Genomic DNA, 7,598 nt, shown 5'->3' on the forward strand with positions numbered 1-7,598 from the left:
CAACGGATAGGTGTTGATTTTGGCGAGACATTCAGTCCCGTAATTAAAGATTCTACGGTTCGAATTGTCCTCACTATAGCAGTCTCTCGAGGATGGGATGTGAGACAATTAGACATAAACAACGCATTCTTAAATGGTTACTTGGTAGAGGATGTGTTTATGAAACAACCACAGGGATTTATTGATGAAACGAAACCAAATTATTTTTTTGCAAGCTTACTAAATCATTATACAGTTTAAGACAAGCACTGAGGGCGTGGTTTGATAGACTGAAATCAAAACTCTTGAGCTGGAAGTTCATCAATTCAAAAGTTGACTCTTCCTTGTTCTTTTACAAGTCAGATACACTTATCATCCTGGTATTGATCTATGTTGAGGATATGATCGTAACAGGAAATAATACAGAAAAACTAAGGCAGTTCACAACAAAATTGAATCAAATTTTTGCTCTCAAAGACCTGGGATCTCTACATTATTTCTTAGGAATTGAGGTTCATCGTGATGACACGGGAATGTATCTTAATCAGTCCAAATATATAGAGGAGCTTCTTAGAAGAACTAGAGCTACATCTAAAATCTATACCAACTCCCATGACAGTTAGGAAGATGGTATCACTCACAGATGGTATCACTCACAGTTAGGAAGATGGTATCACTCACAGATGGTATCCAACAGAGTACCGAAGTATCATTGGAGGCTTACAATACTTGACAAACACAAGACCTAACATCAGCTATGTTGTCAACAAATTGAGTCAGTTTCTCAAGGCACCTACTACGGCTCAGTGGAGTGCAGCAAAAAGGGTTCTGAGATATGTAAAAGCCACATGGCTTACACATCTGCTACAACAATAATCTCACTCTTACTGGGTTCTCAAATGCCAATTGGGCATGTTGCCCAGATGATAGACGTTCCATAGCAGGTTACTGTGTGTATCATGGAGACACACTCGTCTCATGGTCTTCCAAGAAGCAACTAGTTGTTTCGCGCTCCAGTACAGAGTCAAAGTACATAGCTCTCCCACAAGTTGTTGATGAACTATCGTGGATACAATCTCTTCTTCAGGAGCTTAATTTTTCTCTGCCATCCACACCAGTCACATGGTGTGATAATATGAGTGCAAGAGCATTAGCTTCAAATCCGGTGTACCATGCTCGCACAAAGCATATTGAACTTGATATTCACTTCATATGTGATAAAGTACTAAACGGAACACTTGAGATTAGATATGTTCCTTCCAGTGATCAAATCGCAGACTGTCTTACGAAGAGTTTGCCTCATTCTCAATTTCAAACTCTCATCAGCAAACTAGGTGTTGTTGTCAACCCACATAGTTTGAGAGGGGATGTTGAGAAATTGGAATTAACCAATTCACACAATGGAACCTCAACTCATAGTGCTCATACGACACATGACGGCTCATTGGTGTAACAAATTCTGTTAGGATTTTCTTTTCTTTTTCTGTTAGAATATTATGTGTATTACTCATTTATTTTTGTGCAAATGGTTATTGTCAGGGCATACGTGTACTATTCCATAATATTCTTTTGTATACTCAACACACTATAATTGAAGTCTCCTCCTCAGTCTCAAATTGAGCTGAGTTTTATTCATACACAATACCCCTATTTTTCTAAGTGATAATGATTTAGTATTTGAGAAAAACTAATTATTTACCACTAAATTAGACTTAGCTTTAACAGAGTTTAGCCATTCCATTTTTGTTGCCAAGATAGAAATGAACTTTTATCATCTCCAAATCAAAACTTCACAAAACAAAAAAACAAAAAAAGAGTTTCCATGAAACTCTACAAGTTTGTCCCATAGGCTATGAAAACTCTAGGAATGACCATATAACAAGAATGTAGTCATGTAAACGTACCTACTTAAGAGAATACAAGGCTCAATATGGTTTACTATCATATAAAATTACTTTGCATTTATCCAACCTATTGTAAATAAATAATCTAGAAACCTACCAGTGCAGAATTACTTTCGTTAACTATTCCTACATATATACAAATCTTGAGATGACTTATTATAACTCTATAATTACACTTTTACCATTCCACATCATATATAATACATTAACATATAATATGATCAACATATATGTGACTAAAATAACATCTATACATCTAAGAAATCTAAGACATCATAAAATACAAAGAAAAGAAAGAAGCACATAATTGAAACAATTACAAATATAGCGAAACATGGAAAACAATCTAAGTTATGCAAGTCTCAAAACCAGAGTATCACATTGCACGATAATCACTAGTATTGTCAAGCACTAAAATAGAAAATTAATACCACTAGATCAATGTATAAACTATTTTCACACAACATCAGTCTTAAAATAAATGGCTAAGATGATTCTCAAATCTATAATGTACAAAATTCCAGTCAAGCAAGTAACAAACATTCATCGCTTATGTAAAGTTATGACCATTTTTAAGTCCAACACTCTACTAAATTAGTTTTGAAGACAATATATTAGTTTTTGTGTTTGTTGTTTTAGAAAGAATCTTTATAACGAAAACAAAATTGATAATTTACCTTGGGACTGTGGAAAAAATAATATTGGACTAAGGAACATTGTGGGATTATCCCTCACTTGGTGTTGCACTATCACCCTAAATATAAATAGCGAGATAATAAAAAACAATGAGGTAAAAACATAATGCATGTACTGTGGAAAAAAAAACACATGGACTTATAGCAAGAGTGCATAATAATAAAAAATGTGCAATTTAAAATAATTTTCAACTTATTTTCTTATCTTTTTGTTTTGCTCCAATGTACTTCTCAAAGTAGACCACTGCTGACTTTGCTACATCTTTTTTTTCTTTCTAAATTAATATATTCATTTGTAGTATAGGAGGAACTCACGAGCTAATACACAACAACCCAATTTGAAAACTAAATAAATAAATAAAAGAATATGAGAAAATTTTACAAAATTATTAAGTTTTAGTGAAAAACACACATCTAGATTTTGGGCAAATATTATATAATATAAATAAAAAAGAAGTTAAGAGATGTGAGACCTTTACATTATTATAAAGTTAGAAAATGTGCATACAATTACATGAATTGTTATTCTAAAATAGTTATTTACTCTCATATCGTTGTTTCGGTTCTCTTGGATTCTATTCACTATAATGAATAAACAAAAAAAAAAGAATTGAAAAATAGAAAGTTAAGGATCAGAATCAACAAAACCTAATCTATTGAATTGTCCCATCATAAGAAACAAAATCAACTATACTAAAGGTACACCACAACTTTAGATAGTCAAAAGATTTTTTTATCAAAAAAGGTACTCATTAATTGTAATAAAAAAACTCACCTCTATGTTAAGAAGTTCTTAAGTGTGGGAGGATATTTTAGTAAAGATTTGTTGCTTCAACCTTATTAATTACAGAATTTTGTAATTCAATAAATCACAAGTAAAAAGCTTATTCACTTCAGTAATATCAAATAAACAAGAATGAATGTCTTTCTTGACATTCTAATTGTCCTGAATATACAAAGAACCATTCAATTAACAAGAAGATAAATAACAAACCAAATTATAAATTCATAATCATCAAGAAAAAAAGTACAAACTGAATCACATGCATTTCGAAGCTACATAGTATCCCACTAGTCCAATCACCAAGTAGAATTTCTTTCAAGCATTTGACTTCGCACGAACGAAACCACAGACCCTCGGGGCATAGGTAGGGGTGATATATCGCCTACCCTAGGCGATATATCGGCTCCACAACCCATTTTTAATTTTTGTAGAATTCTGAACTAGAAACAACCCTCAACAACTTTGACTCATTCCTTAACGTTTTTGACCGAGTTCCAGGCATTTGTTGAACAGATAATTCAAATTTATTCAATTTTTAATCATTTATTTATTCATTTTAAAAGGAGTTAGTTTCACTCCTTGAACTCTATAAATAGGACCCTTCACTCAGCCATTCTATTCATCATTCAAGCACAATTCAGAGCCTCCAAGCTGCTAAGTTCGTTCTAGAGAGAAACACTAGGGTTTTGGGGTTAAAGCTTTCAAATCTAAAGCTTTTATAAACACTTAGGAAGTAAGATTTTGTGTGATTTCGTTGTTCAAGGTATAGATCAAGATTCTAAGCTATACAAGGTATTCTTTATCTTCAGGTTTAGTTCACTATAGTTTCTATTATTCCTTCATTTTTCTTCAAATCCTAACTTGTGATAGTGACTTTTGGTTAGGTGTTCAATTTCTTTGAAACATAAAGTTTTCGGTAAGTTCTTATCCCAATGGTTTAGGAAACTTATGGTTTCTTTATGTTTGGTTTTAGGAGTTTTAATCCCGCTCTTGTCTCCAATATTCCAAGTTTTTGGAAGGAAAATTAGGTAGTTTAGTATTATGACCTAGTTTATGTAGTTTATGATATAGTTTATGTTTGTATGACCTAACATTTCAGGTACAATAAAGGGGTAAGTGTGTCTGGACCTAAGGTGTCCAAAGATGTATGACGGACTTATGTCTGGTAGGCTCGGTTGCCAAAACTTTATGACGGACCTAAGTGATGTCTGGTGTATGATGGACTTATGTCCGGGGCTTAATTGCCACCCCCTATATAAACACTTATCTTTTTATTATATCTGACTTGTTATTATGACCTATGACCTATAGTTATGATTATGACTTATGACCTATTATTTATGATCTATCACTTATGATTTATGGCTATGATTTAGATTATGATTTATGATATGACCTAGGGTTTATTGTTGTATGATTAGTATTAATAAGTTTTGGTATGACTTTTGTAAAATTTATGATATGTTTGATTATATGACTATATGACTAACTTTTGTTTGTATTTTCCTTACTGGGCTTAGAAGCTCACCCCTTATGATGTTATTATTCAAGCAATTAAGGATAGAAAGGCTGGTGGCGAGTGGGACCTAAGAGCTTCATGATGTACTCGTGGGGACCATATAGTCGAGGAAGATCAAGCGTGCCTATTTTTATTAAATCATGTTATTTTAAAGTTTTATTTAAATATTGCTCATTTTTATGTTAAAGACAATTATTTTATTTTTGTAAAACAATGGATCCATGTAATTATTTTCAAGTTTTTATTCAATAAAAGATCAATATTTATGAATTATGATCCAACATTGTGTTCTTAGTAATCTATGAGAAATTAGGGCGTTACATATTTCTCATTTTGTCAATCCTTAACAAAATAGTTGTATATATATATATTTGTCAAACCTATTAGCATCATAAAATGATTTCAAAACATTCATTTATCTTCAAAATTATAACTCAAAAACAAAACTAGAGATATACCCATTGAGCTTGCTCAAAGAACCTTTTTTCCAAGTCCACTAGAAGATTCTGCACACAACTACCACAATTAGAAATTCATAATAAATAACAACACATAGATTTATGTTTAAACAGACCATATCCAAAGCATAGTTGTATTGCAGGTTGATTTAATTTATAACCCGTCTTCAACCCAAAATAAAAGAGCAAAACTTAGTACAAAATGACTGAGCAGAGTGAGGAGAATAACGTCGAACAAACAAAAAAAATCATTATTGAATACCCAATAAAATAATAAGAAATATTTACTACCACATTTATTCTACTCCAAACAACAAAGCACAAGTCAACATAAGCCCTAATAAAAATGCCCAAGATTTTCAAAACCAATAATAATAAAAAAATGGAAAGAATAAATAAGAACCCTGGAAAACTCACGTTAAAAGTTGAATATAAATATATACAAAATTAGATTTAGGGAAACAATAATGATACTTTCATGCTTCGATTCACTACCATCTAACCTTAATTCTGGCTGATGCCATGGATTGGACCCATTCCTAGTGGGTCTCCAAAAGAATGGCAGAGGGAAGAGGGAATGGAATCGACAAGGATTGAGAGAGGAAAATGGGAGATGATCGCAGGGAAGACTAGTTGACTAACTAGAGAGAGAGACAATGTATGTTTTTGGAGAGAGTTTCTTTTTTTGCAAAAGGAGATGATATTTTTTAATTGCGGAAAAAAAAGGAATAGCAAAAATAATGGCGCCTGCGCCCAAAATTTATTTCAAAGTCCTGATCATTATTTCATCCTATAATATAATACTTTTTAAATTCTATTAGATTTTAGTGTTGTGGTAGGCCAATTATGTAGTAGTGATAGGCACCAAGTGTCACTATTTAAGTTGGTAGTTGGGTCTTGGAACTAGGGGCATGCTATGGACATGTTAGAAGGATGTTTGTATCATGCACATTATTTGGAAAGGGAAATTTGATTTTTGATGCATAAAAGGGGGTCCTATGTCAAAATAATACCAAGCTAAAAAAACATCACATTTTTATCTTAGTATTCCCTTTCATTCCCAAAATGCCCTGACATAAGCTTCCCTCTTTTTTTCCTATTTTCTTCTCCCTCTTTATCTCTCACGTTTTCACTCTCTATCTCTCTAAGCTCTCATACATAAAGGCAGCCACCATTATCTTAATTTATACTAATTTTTGAGCTCATTTTGGATTTCAGATCTAGGAGCAAGTTGTGAATCCTTTCAAGCCAAGAAACTTCATTTTGTATTCTCTTTCGAATCTAGGGGCAAAGATCGTATGGGTGAGTATAAATTTGTTATATATAGTGATGAAACTTGTTCATCTATATTTCTTGTGCTATTTCGAACAGATCTATGTATTCATTCATTTTTTATTGTAATTTTTCATTGTTGGAATGGATTTTCATTCCTTTCTGGGTTTTTTGGCTACAATGAAACTCGATAGGCCTTGATGGATTTCATGAATAGAGGTTCAATGGTTGGAATATAGGCTAGACCAAGGCTTAATCACTTTCGCCAACAGAGTCGAACTAAGCAAGCTATGGTTGGAATCATAAATGTTGATGCACCACAATGAAATGGACACTTCAATGGTGATCCAATGCTTAGCTTGATCAACGTGCAAGGAAAAATATAATTCATTCACATTTTTCCATGATACGAGGAATTAATTTTCGTCGCCCTTCAGCAATTTAAGCACGTCGTCATCCCATGTATACTTAGTGCCGGTCTCCTTGAAATGATTCCAACGACCTAGGCACACCTGGGGGAAGGTGATGCTCATGATAGCAGCATCCTACCAAAATGCGGCGTGATGAAAGTGGCGTCTACGGCGTAGCATGTGTAGAGCGGCATCAATATGCTGCAAAAATATGAAATTTTGTTAGTACCATCAATATATTTTCTAACTGAATTGAAAACATAATTGTAATTTACATACCAAATCCCAAAGTCAAGTCTGAATGGTGTGCAACTGCAAGGACCATGCCACACCGTGCGTCCCAGTATGGACGTTTCGATCCCTCTTGTTGTCAATCTTCCCGATCATCCACTTATGGAAACTCTTCTCTTGCTGCAGGTCACACTTCCTGAAAGGTTCAGTAACTAGCCCCTGTTTATTTACTCTTAACCTCTTCGCAGGGTTGGTGAAGTCATCAAAACGCTTGGGCCTACATTTCTTCTGGATAACTTCAAGGCCAGTTGCCTCCTCAGTCTGTAGTACTCGTACACTGGGACTA

The sequence above is a fragment of the Humulus lupulus genome, chromosome 8 (genome assembly GCF_963169125.1).
Source record: "Humulus lupulus chromosome 8, drHumLupu1.1, whole genome shotgun sequence".
NCBI classification, from domain to species: Eukaryota; Viridiplantae; Streptophyta; class Magnoliopsida; order Rosales; family Cannabaceae; genus Humulus; species Humulus lupulus.